Genomic DNA, 17908 nt, shown 5'->3' with positions numbered 1-17908 from the left:
AACTCAAAAATACATAAACACGTTGAGGTAATTAAGGAAATCTATTACACGTTCCGAGTTCTAGCTAATTATTAAAGACATTATAGAAAACTTTAACGACGTAGTTAAATCGTCTGTGTAGGTGAGACTCCGCTTTGAGTGTACCAACTTGTACTAGAGCAGCATACCTCAAGAACTATAAGAAGACAATATGTTTTTACCCAATAGTACTAACAACCCCTAAATGTCATACTTGTATTACTAATTTTCATTTCATAGTTTGTAAGGTTTTTATTTGTATTAAGCATAAATTACCGGTTATACCATAATAATGCACAAACAAGAAACTCAAAATAACGCAGGATTACTATAATATAATTTATTAAAAGCGATTAAATTATTTAAAATTATCAATGTTCGATGTATTGAGCGCCATCTAGTTGTTGTAGGTGTATGTTAATACGGTATTGCGTGAAAGACAACGTGACCACGATAAATATTATTGTCAAGAACGTGCATTCGTGCCATCTTTGATGTTGGTAAATAAATTAGTTTGTTTATCGCTTCATTTTAGAATATCGGTTCTTTGATTTTCCTGCTGTATTATAAGGGCGTGGTTCTATTATATTAAGTAAATATACCTATATGAAATTATTTTTACGTAGTCTAACCTCTGCATGCGTTTAAAAATGTTATATAAATAATAAGACGCACTTATTACTTATTATACGACGTAACCTACGTCTTATTGCCTGGCATAAGCTCCAAACCTTCTCCTCAATAAAGGAGAGGAGGCCTTAGCCCAGCCGTGGGACATTCCCAGGCTGTTACTTTTTTGCCTCCACTGCAAACTTTCAACGCAGCATGATTAGTAAGGTTTTTAATTTTGTTATGTATACATGTATGTATTAAGTTAGATCCTCAATATAATAAATTAATCAAATAAATATTACCGTATGTTTTATGTTAATAAGTCTAAAGGGATTGTTTGTTAGCTCGCGCTACTTTCAGGATATCCAGACCAGTCAGATTTGAAAAATATCTTAACATTAGATAGCTCATGTATTACCACCACTATTACCAGACTAAATACTAAATAATGGTGGTGGTATTTAGTCGGTAAAGCTTTTTTTACATTTCTTAATAATGCAGCTTTGTTTACCGAATGTGAACCGTGCGTCAGAAGTCAGTTCCGTCCAGATAAATAGTATTTTTTAAATTGTTTTCTTATTTATATCCTTTCGGCCAGCTTCTCTTTGATGGGTTCGTATCTATTATGTATATGATATGTATACGTCATTTTAAGGTTATAGACTAGAATCTCCCCCGTTGCGAAGTCACTGTCGTCGTTGCTGATGAATAGAATTTAAAAATTATAACGTGTTTTTGTAGAACAATTATAATAATATTATACAACAACGCTCTGTGATCCCACTGTTGCGAAACCGTAAAAAGGTGCTACTATTTAGATTTTTTTTTTTATAGAATAGGAAGGCGGACGAGCATATGGGCCACCTGATGGTAAGTGGTCACCAAACGCCCTTAGACATTAGCCTTGTAAGAAATGTTAACCATCGCTTACATCACCAATGCGCCACCAACCTTAGGATCTAAGATGTTATGTCCCTTGTGCCTGTAATTACACTGGCTCACTCACCCTTCTGTAGTATAAGTATTGCTGTTTTGCGGTAGAATATCTGATGAGTGGGTGGTACCTACCTAGACGAGCTTGCACAAAGCTCTACCACCAGTTCTGATGAGTGGGTGGGTGAATTAAAGAATAAAAGGTTCTTCTACAAGAAATGTTTGCATATACATATGTATATATTATATATTACAATATAAACCCCCATGCACATCTTGAAACTGCTATAATTAATTATGCGAGAGAAATATTTCTCAAGATGATTCAAGATGTGTTACCACGATTGGCTTTATTCTGGAAAAATAAACAAAATTTACTTCTGTGTAATATTAAATAGTATGGTATTATATTTAATTAGTTTATTTTATCATTAATACGGAATATTTCATTTTGTTAATACTGTTTCTCTTTCTTTTAATAAAATACATTATTGCATGTCATGAGACATTGAGAAAGAGTGGATATCTGTAGAAGATAAGGGGGGACGTCACGTTGTAACCTCTAAAGGGGGTCATTTACAATCTTATTACAAATGAAATAGTTACATATGAATCTGTTTACCGCTTCCAAGATATCGTTAAATATATTCTTTCGACATTTAAGCGGAAATGAAAGAACCTATGGCCATAATTTGATTAAATTTTACAAAAATTAAAGGATTTTGTTTTGTAATTAATCCTTGGTTTTGTTTTGTAATTTAAGTTATGAAAACCAATTAGTTTCAATATCTTTTTATAGACTCAATAATGTATATACGGACAATGATAGATTCCTAGGTATGTATCATTTGTTTTCTTACCAGCCTCGTCTATCTCATAAGATTGTAGATTCCCAGGTCGAGTCCAGTTATAGTCGAGTCGAGTCGAGGTCCCAGTTATAGAGGATTTTTTGACAAAAATCTCAGCGGTCAGAAGTAGCTTGCATGGTTAGCATGTAAAGCCGTTAGTTCTGGACTTGAAGCCTGTGTAAATTCTGATGTCCTATCGGATAATGAGAGTAGCACACACTTATCTGCTGGATTATGTTCATACATAAGTGCTGTGCAGTCTTTTTTTTACATTAATAAGTCTATAAATTAGCTTACTTGAGAGAGGTTGTTAAAAGAAATTATTTTTTTTCCTCGTTTTTTTATAAGGTAGGCAAATGGCCAAAACACCAACCAATGACACAAATCCCTACCACCAAGTAAATGTTATTGTTACATAACATTTTTATATATTATTTAATTTGTACCTATGAAAAAGTGAAAAACGTCACAACTCACTTTTTTTTGGTAACAATATCAATTGTTGAACTGACTGAGTTTTCATGCTGATTTTTGTATATAATTCAAATCGAGCTCAGTGGAGAAATCTAAATAAAAACCTGTATCTGTCAGATAAATTTTCTGTCATTCATTCTATTTCTTATCTTTGTAGATACACAAAGTTGCACTGAATCATTAGTAAAATACTTCAAATCTTCTCTCTAAGAAATATGGAAAATGTCTCACGAAGGCGGATACCCTCCGTGTGAAATTTGCGTATTCTACTTTAAATTTTTATGTACTTAAAATAAAAAATAGTAGTTTTTTTTAAATAATTGGCCAGTGTTTGATCGTTGACTTGTCTGATGTAAAGCATCGACACGGTCTAGGATGTAGCACGCTTGAAACCAAAAAACCTGTTTACTCTGGATTTGAAGCCACCGGCGTTGTACATATCAGGAAATCCAGACTCAAGCAAATTATTCCACAGTTTTGCAGTGCGACTAATAAATGTGTATACAAAGCGCTTTGTATACAGGCGAGGAATGTCCATCATGTACTTATGGCGGTTTGGTCGCGTTTGTCTGGCCGTTCAATGGAAAAAGGGGGTGGACGGAATTAAATTGATGAACCGACTTGGGGTGCTAAGCTGGATACTGGATCGGAACTACAATATTATTAAGATATGAAGAGTTCATACGACTCGTAATGTGAGGACAAGCTCCTTATATGAATTATAATAAATAATTTACTCTCCATTTAGCTGCTAGTCATATTTACGGCCGTATTGATATTATGAGTAATACACATCGTCACATTTAATACTGCTTTAATAATTTCTCTTAATAAACACTTTTTATGATTACCTATTTCATATAATCACCATTCACTTGACCTTCTATCATATTGATTTGGGTTAAATGTGTTTTATAACTTATATAAAGACTTTTAAGACTGATTATGTTTAAGACAATGGGGCTGTTGAAATGGTATTGATGGATGCACTTAAAAATATTTCCATAGACGACTCTTACAGTTTTTTAAGGTTTGAGTTGGGATATGTTTATCATATGGTGGACTGTAGCCAGGATGACCTCGCGCAGCCGTAAGCACTGGCGGGGAGTGCGCGGGCGCAAGATTACCCTCGCCCCCTGAGAAGAGGTCCGCCGAGCCACGAGCGAGCACAGCAGATATCTGTGTGAAAAAAGGTCTGTCATACTCTGCCGGAAACCACACGATTATTGATCTGATATGAGGGCTCTTATTATTTAGTACAGTAATAAGATTTGAGATAGAGATAACCAAACTATTAAGCACATTATAATTATTTCACGTAGGTATTATATATACCATATATTGAAAACGATATATTTCCTTAAATATGAAAAACGTATTATGTGAGAAAAATCTTTATTTCGAGACAGATATATAGACTTAATTCTATATCACTTTTTATAATCTAAATATAAAATAATCTGCTTTATTGCTATAGTCTAGTGGCTAGATAAGTTCGCAGATCCCGAGGTCCTGGGTTCGAATCTCAGGTCATGTTAATGAAAAAGTGTAGTCACACTTATGTAATATAAAGGTCCTGCGCATTTGCCTCGTCTCCCTTGAGATTGGCTGCCGTGGCCAAACCGATCAGATTATCATCATCATCTAAAAATCATTAAAAATATGTGGGTTTTAGAATTAAATAAACCTAAATCGGGTTGCAGTGTTTTGAGCGTTGGAGCTCAATGCGAATTTTCTGAATTTGTTTCTAATGTAGCAAAGTGAACCACCACTCACCACTGAACATAAAGAAGGCCAGCTCCACATTTTTCTGTCAATAAAAATAAGTCTTAAATTAATTAACTTCTCTAAAGTATTTCTATTATATTTTAAAATCGATTTGACGTAAGTCGCCTAAGTTGAAATGTCATTAGATAAAAGGGTCACTGAGATACATTGCCATCGTATTTTGTCGATCGTCTTACGAATAACAAACTAAAGCAAATTTATCAGACATTTACCGTGTATTTAATCGAATTAAGTGCCAGTTAACATGCGATATTTTAATGATAATAAATGTTAATCTCAAAACAAAGCATGGAACACGGCTTTATTTTTTACTCTGGATGCAGCCGATATTAATACGATTTTTGTACTGCAGAAGAGGGCTATTAGTGCAAGTTATAACCTGGGCCCAAAAGATTCAATAAGATGTAAATTTAAAGAAATTAAAATAATGACTGTCGCTTCTCAATATATATTTGATAATGTTATGTATGTACGCAAAAACATAAAAGATTTTGCCAGAAATTGTGACGTGCATATAGTTAACACCATGAACAAGTATAAACTTACAACCACTATTACCAGATTACACAGGGTTAGTAAGTCTTTTATGGGACAATGTATAAGCTTTTATAACAGGATCCCAGAAAACGTTCAATAATATTTAATTGTGAAATTTAAAAGAATCGTTAAGGAACGCTTGTATAGTAAAGGATATTACAATGATCAATGACTTTTTAAATGATTGCACACTTTGGGAATGAAACGATCGCCTCCAGGTTATTTTAAATTAAAAGAATATACATATTATTCTGCTATTGTTGTATATTACTTATAATTGTAAAGGATGTCTCTTTCCGGTTTTTCTTAGGGCTGAGGTGTTTATTTCTGAACCGGTGGTAGGTTTATGACAATCAATAAGTAAGTGTAACACTTCTATATTGAAAAAGATTTTTGACTTTTTTGATCATAAAAATTATTATACATGTACATACAAAATGTTAAATTAATTTTTTTTTTTTTTATAGAATAGGAAGGCGGACGAGCATATGGGCCACCTGATGGTAAGTGGTCACCAAACGCTCTTAGACATTGGCATTGTAAGTAATGTCAACCATCGCTTATATAGCCAATGCGCCACCAACCTTGGGAACTAAGATTTTATGTCCCTTGTGCCTGTAATTACACTGGCTCACTCACCCTTCAAACCGGAACACAACAATAACAAGTACTGCTGTTTTGCGGTAGAATATCTGATGAGTGGGTGGTACCTACCCAGACGAGCTTGCACAAAGCTCTACCACCAGTTAAAATAATTGTCTACTTATTAGAAGATAAATAATAATCAAAAAGTTGGTATAAAAAAATCAGAGAATAATATTTTCTTCGTTCTTATTTTTTTACATGAATTTTATATAAATTTAAATAGTTTCTTGGCATGTTTCCTTTGAAAAAATAAAAAATTATAACATAAAATATACAAATCAGGGAGAATTAAATAAAGGAGGACTGCGCTTTTTGGTGTCACATAAGGACCCCCGACCGACGATCGTATTATATTCTCTTTTACTGATAGAAAAAATAACGAAATGACTTACATTTTTTTTTATTTATCCTACTCGTAATTCTATAGGCTATTGGGATATATTGCATTACGCTAGGTAAATATTTAATGAATTGTTTTAGTTGTTAAATTAATTGTAATCAACATCATAAATCAATTTTTGTAATAACAATACATACAAATTGGAGAGCATTAAATATTATTAGTAATATTTTACTAACAAAAAGCTTTTGGCCTTAACTACATTATCTTTCCGCGAAAAACCACATTTTCTATCGCTTGTCACCCGTACTTCGAACATTTGTTTGATATACAAATATATATATATATATTTCTAAATAACAAATTATCTGTAAGAAATTGTCATTATTATCCGCGTAGCCTCATTGGGAAAACATTTTGTAGTAATTTTGTAAGTCTTTTATGTGCGCAGTTTACAATAAAGGAGTATATTCATACATTTATGTTACAAGGAATATTCACTCTTATAAAATAATAGTTGCAAAATAATTGGTTGTTGTGCTCGACGATATCAGAGGATAAAATTAGACTTGTATTGATCTTTGCATGTTTTGATTCAGAGAGATAAATACATAGATTAGCGTTTATTTCATATAAACTAACTATAATAAAAAGAGGAATTACATAAATTAAGATAAATGATTGACGTATTTAACACGAACATAAATATCGGTCAGTGCATGATCCACAAAGATAGCGGACAGTAGGAACGTGCTCTATATGTGGCAGAGTTTATTAACAATTAATTCGTGTGATTTAACTCGTTTGAATCAGTTAGAGTTGGAATAAAGCTTAGACAGGATAGTCTGAACGTTACTGTTATGTAATCTGGTTTAAACTTCGACAAATCTAGTCTACCTATATAAAATACGGAAGAGCTTAGTAATGGCAGCATAAGTATACTATTGTTTATGTATGTAAAAAGTTAATCAATAATTTAACATAGTAGACGATTGTGACATTGATGAACAATATTATGTTGGTACCTCTAAAAAAAACTGTTAAGCTGAGGTTGCAATTGAATTGAACTAAAAATTGTTATTATGTTGTACGCCTGATAATTTTCAATAGCAAGTTGTAATGTTGTTATATTTTGCCACAACTTTTAATAAGTTACTTTCAAAATTAATTAAATTAACCGCAGACCAGATTTGTAAAATATAACAACACCTCTTTCATTTATTTTTAATAACAATAAAAAGCTTTTGGCCTAAGTACATTATTTTTCCGCGAAAAACTACATTCCCTATCGCTTGACACTCGTACTTCGAACATTTGTTTGATATGTTATATATATGTATTATACATATTTGTATATTGAAATTTTCTAAATCTAAAGTTATTTGTAACAGATTGATATTATTAATCGCGTAGCTTCATTGAGATTTTGATAAGACCGATTTAATTCAAATTTGACTCTCCATACCAATTAACGTAATGCATGCAAAACCGCATGTGTTGGAAGCATATTTTATATATATATATGACGGCGGATGGCCATTACCACAGTTATAGTTCATGGTTTTCTTATGTGGGCATCTATCGTGGGTGACGAAGGATCAAGAAAACACACTTGTACAATCAACCACAGTATAATGACTCAGTAACACAGTTTAAGTAGGTGACCGGAATGCGCGATGGTTCTGTGACCGCACGCGCCGAACGCTCGGAGAGTAGTCCTGTCCGACGTTCCCCTCTGGCGCATGCTTACACAAACTCCATCGAGTGCCGCTACGTGGCGCTGGCGTTCCGGAAACGATTCCATAACGTAGTCTCGAACGTATACCACTAGATGGCGTTGACCGAAATAATTCACCCGGTTGCGACACGGCCGTCCTGCTTGCACACGCCCACGTGTGATTGTTAGGGTCCGTTCACACAGACCGGCTCGGAGAGCATCGGCCTGCTTTTTTCTTTTCACACAGACCGGGTCGTATACGCTTGGAATTGGCCGGAGCGGAGCCGCCAACTATTTCACATCGACCGGCTGGAAGAGATCTGAAAGCGGGTGCGAGCGAGAAAGAGCACGCAAGCGGAGCCGGTCGGCTCCTTTTATTACTTCACACGAAGCGCGTTCAGGCATTTTTAATGACAAAAAAGGTGCAAATGCAAAAATAAACTTTACTACAATCACTCAAAACACTGTTTCCAACGTGATAAAAATCTGCTCTCCTCTCCGAGCCGGTCTGTGAGAACGGACCCTTAACCTGCCGACAAAACGTACCACAGGAAAACCTTGTTCTGCTCGGCCACTTCTGACATTACATACACATCCGATAAATAAAGAAACTCTTAGATCACTACAGTTTAATTTCTATTAACAACTCAACTTCAACTCTACTTTAAAACAATATCGAACAATAGGAATTCAAAATAATCAAAATTACAATTACAGTCAAGATCACCACGCCAGGCCAGATACCACAGTCATTTTATTCCACATTAACACTAAACTGCAACATTATCTTTAAAGTTTACAAAACTCTACGAGTAAAAACCTCTAGCGCCACGGCTCTAGCCGACTGGCAATCACATTGCCCTGCCGCATCCACCGCGTGGATCGAAACCTTGCATGTGCCCATGTGTATCACCCCGTGACTACACACCATTGTGGTCTCTCTTAGACCCCGACCTCCGCCTGAGTTAAACGCGCACCGCGCACCCACGGTCTACTTGAGTTGCCTCAAGAGATACCGACTTCTACCGGGCTACGACTACGTAATAACTACAGGTACGGTCGAACGCAATACGGCCGCTAGCACCCCTTACTCGTCTACACACATTAAGCTTACTCGTCAATACCGTTACAGCTGTCATCAACATCAACATCGACTGGTAAATGACCTGCTGGCATCTTTCTTAACCTATCGTGTGCATATTTGTACGTACGCTTTGAATTTAAAGCCTTTAACATGTAACGATCACCATCCAAAACCTCAATCACCTTAAACGGACCTTTATACTTCGGATCTAACTTTGTTTGGTTCCGTTCTTCGTTTTCTAACAATACAAAGTCACCTACTGCAAAATTCTTAATTTTAGCCTTTGTTTTATCAAATCGAGCCTTATCATATTCCGCAACTTTTGTTATATTCTCAGCCGCGCGATCGCGAATTTCGTTCAAATCAACATCGGTCTCTATTTCGCTACACATCAATGACAACGGTCTTGCAACTTTTCCGATTAAAAGTTCAATCGTGGAGAAGCTTTTGTAACTCTATTCATTGTACAATTTATTGCTAGTTGAACCTCGCCTATAGTATCCTGCCACGATTTAAAATCTCACGGCCTAACATAACGTTACTTTGCAAATAGCTATCAGGCAAAACATGTAATAAGATTTCTAGAGGGTGACCGTTAATCATTACACAACATAAAATCTGTTCTGTACTGAATGCTTGTGTTTTACCAATACCAGTCATAGCAACAACATTATAGTGGCGCTTGCCACTGAACTTTGATGAAAAACTTTCTTTAACCAACGAGCATTCAGCACCAGAATCATATGTAAACTGAATTAATTCACCTTTGTGTATTAATGTCCCGGACGGTGGCTGCACCGTGCAGACGTCAACGCGTCGCTCGCCGCCGTGTGCGCTGCCGATGGCGGGCCCGCTGCCGCCGTGGCTGCTGCTGCTGCACCGCGCGGCGATGTGACCCGGCTTGCCACATTTAAAGCAAACCAAGGTCTTGGCTGCCGGCTGCTGCGATGCTTGACTCGACGATGTTGTAGGTGTAGGCCGTCCTCTCGTGTCAATCGTTTTACTTCTACATTCAACTCGCTTATGACCACTTTTGCCACAATTATAACACTGAACTTGGGTCATCCTCGCTCGCTTCACGTCAGTTGTATTTGACAGCTCACTGGTGGTGTTTATTTTGCACTTGAGATGTGAAAAAGCACTCAGTTCTTGTTGTAATTTCTCTCTCGATGTAATGTTCGTAGTAAATGCCATGCGCTGAAGTCGCGGCTCGAACTGTGACAAGTGAGCGAGTACTGTTGCTACGGCGATTTCTTCTTTGTTTACGTCTTTCCATCGGTTGGTCAGCGACGAAATTAATCGACTTGCAAATGCGGGTAGTGTTTTTTTTTCACTTGGTTTCTCAGCACTCATCTTAATGAGGGTACCCGCCAATGTTTCGGTCGAAATAAATCGTGTTGTGAAGAGAGCTTTGAATTCAACCCACGTGATACCCTCATAGGCTATTTGAGTTAACCAAGTTGATGCTTCACCTTTTAGCGCCTTTTTTTATAGAATAGGAAGGCGGCCGAGCATATGGGCCACCTGATGGTAAGTGGTCACCAACGCTCTTAGACATTAGCATTGTAAGAAATGTCAACCATCGCTTACATATCCAATGCGCCACCAACCTTGGGAACTAAGATTGTATGTCCCTTGTGCCTGTAATTACACTGGCTCACTCACCCTTCAAACCGGAACACAACAATATCAAGTATTGCTCTTTTGCGGTAGAATATCTGATGAGTGGGTGGTACCTACCCAGACGAGCTAGCCTTGCTGACCGCCAAAACAAGTCGACCGCCGCTTGGAGGATTTTCGGCGAAACACAAGTCAGCCGTCGCGCACCAGGATCTTGCATCAGCATCCTTTTTCTCAGGATCGAATGCTGGTAGTTCTTCATGGTGGGCCGGCTTAGATGATTGCAGGGCCTCAATCAATGCTCGCATGTTCTGGTTTTGTTGCTCGAACATTGCACGCCAGATGTTCGTCTCATTGTTTTGATCCAATGCTGATCCCACTTCTGATGACGGCGGATGGCCATCACCACAGTTATAGTTCATGGTTTTCTTATGTGGGCATCTATCGTGGGTGACGAAGGATCAAGAAAACACACTTGTACAATCAACCACAGTATAATGACTCAGTAACACAGTTTAAGTAGGTGACCGGAATGCGCGATGGTTCTGTGACCGCACGCGCCGAACGCTCGGAGAGTAGTCCTGTCCGACGTTCCCCTCTGGCGCATGCTTACACATACTCCATCGAGTGCCGCTACGTGGCGCTGGCGTTCCGGAAACGATTCCATAACGTAGTCTCGAACGTATACCACTAGATGGCGTTGACCGAAATAATATATATATTTTTTTTTTTTTATATATTCGCCGGGAGGGCAAATGACTCTACTTCACCTGTTGGTAAGTGGTAGTAGAGTCCAAACGCGACGACGGCCAGTACAGACGGGAAAAACGTTCTGCACTAGCCGCCTTCGCCTTGCCGGCCCGCAAGATGCCTCTTCACGCCTCGTTTGAAGGAACCCGGGTTGTAAGAGGAGGGGAACACGTGAGCTGGTAAGGAATTCCATTTTTTGGAAGTGCGACAAAGAAAGGAGTTGCCAAATTTCTTTGTTCGCGATGGAATTGATGTCACAGTTAGGCGGTGACATCGAGATTCACCCGGTTGCGACATATATATATATATATTTGTTATATTGTATATATATATATATATATATGCCAACACACAGAGGAGCAATTAAATGCAATAAGCTCACAATCTTTTTTAACAGATAAAGAGAGCTACGTCTATTAGTAATTAGCATAACGTGTTGTATTAGATAAACACTTCTAAATTATAGCAATATAAATAATTGTTAGAGAAAAACATGTAAATCTTGTAGTCTCCTACGCCATTTGTAAAAATACTATGAGATATTTTTAGTAGATAGTTTATAGTAATTACAAACGCAGCAGTCCAGTTTTATTAACTACACAGTGGTTTTTAGTGGAGTTCAGTGTTCCTTTGAGCCTTGACATTATTTATTGCCAATTCGTGTCAAAAATATTTATTTTAAATATTAAACTATATTTCAAGAATTCAGTAACAGTATCAGTAACAGCCTGTTTATGTCCCACGGCTGGGCTAAGGCCTCTTCTCCCTTTTGAGAAGAAGGTTTTGGAGCTTATTCCACCACACTGCTCCAATGCGGTTTGGTAATCACTATATATTCTAATAATTAAATACTATGTATTTCTAATCACTGTATATTATACATAGTGTATAAGTAGTGAATTCGATTTCAAGAATTATTTAATAGTAATTCAATTTGTTCGATTTAGTAGAAACTGTTAGTTGGTAATAATGCGAATATCGTTTTGAATCCATTGGAAGTCAAGAAAAAGACGCGGTTGCATCACTGGAATTATAAAAGCACGGTTCTGTGCAATTGTCAAAAAATAAATTTAGAGAAGTTCACATTATAATTTTGAATAAATTACTATTTTCCTAACATGTTAAATGAAATTTATTAATTTAAATCCCTACCATGGGCCTAGCTACTGCCGTATCAGCTGTATCAATGATACGGGGCCTCCTAACTACAGGGGTCCTGAACCCGTGTAAGCAGAAATTCGTAAAATGTTTTCCAAAATCTCACTCGAATTCTAAGGTCATAAGCTAAATTTCCCCGGAAAAAATAAAAATATTATAGACATTTGATAAATAAATTTGAATTCGTTGACGGTCGACCAGAGGTGTCGTAAATATGTTAATATTTTTGTAAGTATGTCATTTTATATTCCATTGGTAAATCGGTTCAGTGCTTCATATGTAATGTAAATAAAACAATATAAAATAAATAGCGAAAAACTAAATAAAAAAATAAATAAATCATAAAATAAAGTATATCAATGTATGTAATGTGACGATGTCTGACAATAATAATTTAAAAATTGCAAATACTGAAAATGGAGAAGAAAAAACTGAACTGAAATTGAACCTTTATTTAACAGAAAAAGACTGGACTTTGTGAAAAATTTTACTTTCCATTAAGCCATTCCATTTTACCTTCTATTAAATTTTATCTTCGTCATGGATACGGCGCACCACACCCTTGCGAAGTGTGCTACGTGTCGGCTCTGGCCGACACTCTGTCGGCATTTCCTGATGGCTATAGCCAGCGGAGATATCTCGCTGGCGAGCGTGAGCATCCCTGTATCCGCGAGCATCCCTGTATCCGGGAAAGCACCTAAAAATCGAGGCCCGCATAGGCTGGCCAACCGTCGGGGCGTCACTTTACCATGCGCAAGCGATCCTGTGACGCTCCCGGAAACGCATAAATGTGTTATTCCAGCGATAAAAAAAGAGCTTTGCCGCAGTTCGGAAGAAGGGCCAAATTTTTATACAGGCTGAGCCAAATAATAATTAAAACATAAAAATGTACAAATTCGAGACATTTGAATAAAGGTCAACTGCGCTTTTCGGTGTGACGAAAATACAGTGATGTATTTAATCATTAAAAATCTGCATTTTTTTTTCAACTTAAAAATATCGCAAAGAATTTCGTTCCTGTCGCAGGTCCCCGACCGCATATTTATTAGGTTTACTTGAAGTGAAGTTCGTTATGCTAGAGATGCTTGGTATCAGTGCAAGTGTGATTTTGTGGAGGACCTTTGTGCTAAACATGATGCATTTAACCTGCATAAGGAAATAAAATCTTTGGTAGGACACAAAAAGACCACTCTTATACTCGAAATAATATTCCCATATTAGATATATCGGGAAAAAAACACCTATGGGAACAATACATTTACAATTAGTCCACTTCCCTGTTAAAACAGTAGTGGAAACTTAACTGGCATAAGTGTTAAAATATGATTATTATATTAAGTTGTAATATACGATATGCTGTATGTTTCCCTAATAAATAAATAAAAAAAAAATGTTTGCCGACGATTTTCGAAGCATAGCGGTAAATTGTGATCCAAATGAGGGATATCCTATCCTGAAAAATGAAGTCACAAACGCTCTTAAAAAAGCTAAAACGGGAAAATCAACCGGACCGGATAATGTTCCCATAGAGGTACTTGAACTTATTGAAGACGAAAATATTGACTTCCTGGTTAAATTCTTTAACTTGATATACGACTCTGGCCACTTACCCAAAGACTGGCTAACCTCAACTTTTATTACGCTTCCTAAGAAGACCAACGCAAGAAGGTGCGAAGAGTTTCGAACGATTAGCCTTATGAGCCAAGTATTGAAACTATTTCTGAATATCATCCACGAGCGAATAAGAGCTAAATTCGACGAACATATCGCAGATAGTCAGTTTGGTTTTTGAATAGGAGTGGGCACGAGAGAGGCTCTTTTTGCAATGCAGGTTCTCGTACAAAAATGCAGAGACATGCAACAAGACGTTTTCCTTTGTTTCATCGATTACGAAAAAGCCTTTGACAGAGTACTGCATGACCGTCTAATTGCAATATTACATGATATCGGCTTAGATGACATAGAAAGATCTACGTATTATCCAGAATCTGTATTGGAACCAGAAGGCTACTGTACGAGTTGACAATGAGGAGACTGATGAGGTAGAAATAAAGAAAGGAGTCCGACAAGGCTGTATATTATCACCCACGCTATTTAATTTGTACTCGGAACAAATAATAGCAGAAGCAATTGAAGGCCAAGAATGTGGAGTCAAAATAAATGGCCGGTATATTAACAACATCAGATACGCTGACGATACAGTCCTAATAGCATCATCTCCTGAAGAGCTGCAATTAATTATGAGCCGTGTTAATGAGTGCAGTGAAAACGCGGGTCTGAGGATGAACCTATCAAAAACGAAGATCATGGTGTTATCTAAACATAGCTTCGATGACATTGCTATCATTGTAGCAGGCCAAAAAATTGAGAGGGTGCGCAAGTACAAATATTTGGGGACATGGCTTAATGACACCTGGAGCTGTGAACAGGAAGTATCTTTACCCTCGCATCGAAATAGCTCGAAGTGCCTTTTGCAGGTTAAAAAAAGTACTCTGCAATCGCAGACTTAAGATCCCTGTGCGCGCGCATACGACTCCTACATTGTTACATCTGGCCTATACTTCTTTACGGATGCGAGGCGTGGACAATTAAAGAAGACCTCAAAAAACGTATAGAAGCTTTCGAGATGGCTTATAGACGTATGTTGGCCATTAGTTGGACTCAAAAGGTCTCGAACGTGGAAGTTCTGCGACGCGTCAACCAAAAACGGCAACCTTTGGAGACTGTCAAAAAGAGAAAAGTTGCATATCTCGGACACGTGCTTAGGCATGAAAGATTTGAACTTTTGCAACTGATTATGATGGGAAAATTTGCCGGAAGGAGAGCTGTTGGGCGCAGAAAAAAGTCTTGGCTGTGCAACATCCGTGAATGGACGGGAATCGCGAGTGCTGCCGAACTCTTTCGCCTCGCGAAGAACAAGAAGGAGTATTTAAAGCTGACTGCCAACCTTCGCTAGTCGGAGTGGCACTCGAAGAAGAAGAAGAAGAAGGTTTACTTAGTATTACTTACACGAATACAGTTATAGAATTAATAAATACAAACTAAAAATATTTTTTTTGCGTTCAATATGCACTGACGATAATACAATATATAATATAAGATAAGCTAAGTTAAATAAATATGTAACCAAAAAATTTAAATCGTTATCTAATGCGAAGTGCAGTCATAATAAAATGTACTGTTAAATTGATTGTTACGATTTTTTTAAAAATATAATATGTTATCTTCATGAAAATATATATTGCATGCTTTTTAAGATTATATTATCATGTCATATATTCGGCGAGGAAATTGTTGGTTCCAGCGCTTTCCAACAATCAATTTACTACAACCGAAAAAACCGAATACTTTACTAAAAATCATAATAATTACTATATAATTTTATATATTTGTTTATGTATGTATTATATACTATTATTTATTTAAAAAAGTAAAATAAATCTGTATCTGATCCTTACCGCTTTATTTATCTCATGTCTGTCACCCAAAGAACTTGTCTGGAAGAGATCGCTCTTTTAGCGATAAGACCGCCTTTTGTACATTAATAGTTTTTTGGTTATGACTGTATGTTTCTGCAACTTTTTTGGTGTACATTATCATATTATATTCTATATGCCAGACTTCTAGCTTGATCATATTATGTGTCAGGTCACTGGTTACATGTGGTACCCACTAAAAATCTTGGGAAGATTTTATACAATGAATATTTTTGCATAACAATAGGTCTCCGACTAGGGCACACAGGTGTGCTTTGAGTACAGATTCCCTAGTAGGAGGAGGTGGACTCTTTCGGCTTATACGGTTTTTCATGTCCAAGGTGGTAAGGCCTACCTGAACTAGGTAGGCCTTTCCACATGGCTCTCTTAATGATACAATAAAAAGGCCGTAAATATTGCCGTCGTTGAACTTGACAAATTATATTTTTATTCCGTTGAAGCAATTGAAGCGCTTGGACCTTGGAGTAAAAGTGCAAAAACTTTCATTAAAAATATAGCACCTCGTCTTATTGCTTCTACTGGTGACAGAACGGGTGGTTCATTTTTCGCTTAGAGGATAAGAATTGCGATTCAAAGGGGAAATGCTAGCATTTTTGCCACCATTTCAAGCGGTCACGATTTGTACAGTAGGTAATAGTAATTTTTATCTGTATATTAATTGCATATACAATAAATATATACTAACAATTCATCCGCCACGTGTTTGTGTTTGTAAAACTCGAAAATAAATATTGTCACAACGTTGCACATCAATAAGCGCGTGCTTATAATAAAATACTACCAGACAGATTCCCAGCACCCCCCAAGTTTAATATCGATGTATAAATCTTTTCTAATAACACACATCATAACTAAATTGATAAAGTAATATCATCAAGACTTTTCACTATATTTTAAAGAACAAAGTCGAACAAAGCCGCATCTGTCTGTTTGTCTGAATGCGATAAACATAAATATCAAATACCATCCAATGGATTTTCAACAATGGATGGAGTAGTTCATGAAGAAGGTTTAGGTATTTAATTCATTAAAATTTTGTTTAAATTGGCTGAAATATGACGGTGATTGTTGAAGACAGGCTTAACTGGCGTGCGCCGCGTAAACCAATAGAATTGTATGTAATACGACATAAATGTTTTATGAAAATCCTTATTCTACTCGTGTGAATAGCTAGTAATTTATGAAATCACTTGTTTGAAATTGTGACCAAGAATAAGAAATTCACCATGTAGGCTCGATGGAAAATGCTCAAAACGGCCATGATGGTTATTCTCTATATCGGCAATAACTAACTATATTTGAATTTTAAAGAGCAAGGCATTTTTCTTTACGATTGTACGGTCAATAAACTAAATTTGTATTTTAAAATAAATATTATTATTTAAAATATGTAGCATGTTCACGTGCAAGTCATGCAGTAGTCAAGTCATTTGTTTATGAAGTGGTCACCAAACGCCCTTAGACATTGGCATTGTAAGAAATGTCAACCATCGCTTATAGCCAATGCGCCATCAACCTCTACCAACCTTGGGAACTAAGATTTTATGTCCCTTGTGCCTGTAATTACACTGACTCACTCACCCTTCAAACCGGAACACAACAATATCAAGTATTGCTGTTTTGCGGTAGAATATCTGATGAGTGGGTGGTACCTACCTAGACGAGCTTGCACAAAGCCCTACCACCAGTAAATCTATGTTCACTAGAATTCTTTTAGTTACTTCCCTATTAATATCATATCAGACGCAGCTGAAGTTATGCGTAGCCGGACTTAGCTACTTGATTATTTATTAAAAATTGTATTTTAATTGCAATAAAAAAATCAGCCATAAACTAAAAATAATTATATATATTTTAAATCGTTAAACATACTCGAATACGAGAAAT

At 36.6% G+C, this 17908-nt stretch overlaps 1 protein-coding gene across 1 annotated transcript in view; it reads left to right on the top strand.

The window, feature by feature from the left end:
- Positions 1–17908, top strand: part of LOC126771132 (coiled-coil domain-containing protein 85C-B) — a 142780-nt gene that overhangs the window by 83015 nt on the left and 41857 nt on the right. The window lies entirely within an intron of this gene.

The sequence above is a fragment of the Nymphalis io genome, chromosome 10, assembly GCF_905147045.1.
Source record: "Nymphalis io chromosome 10, ilAglIoxx1.1, whole genome shotgun sequence".
Taxonomy (NCBI): Eukaryota; Metazoa; Arthropoda; class Insecta; order Lepidoptera; family Nymphalidae; genus Nymphalis; species Nymphalis io.
The sequence above is the reverse complement of the archived record's forward strand: the minus strand, read 5'-3'. Positions and strand labels throughout refer to the sequence as shown.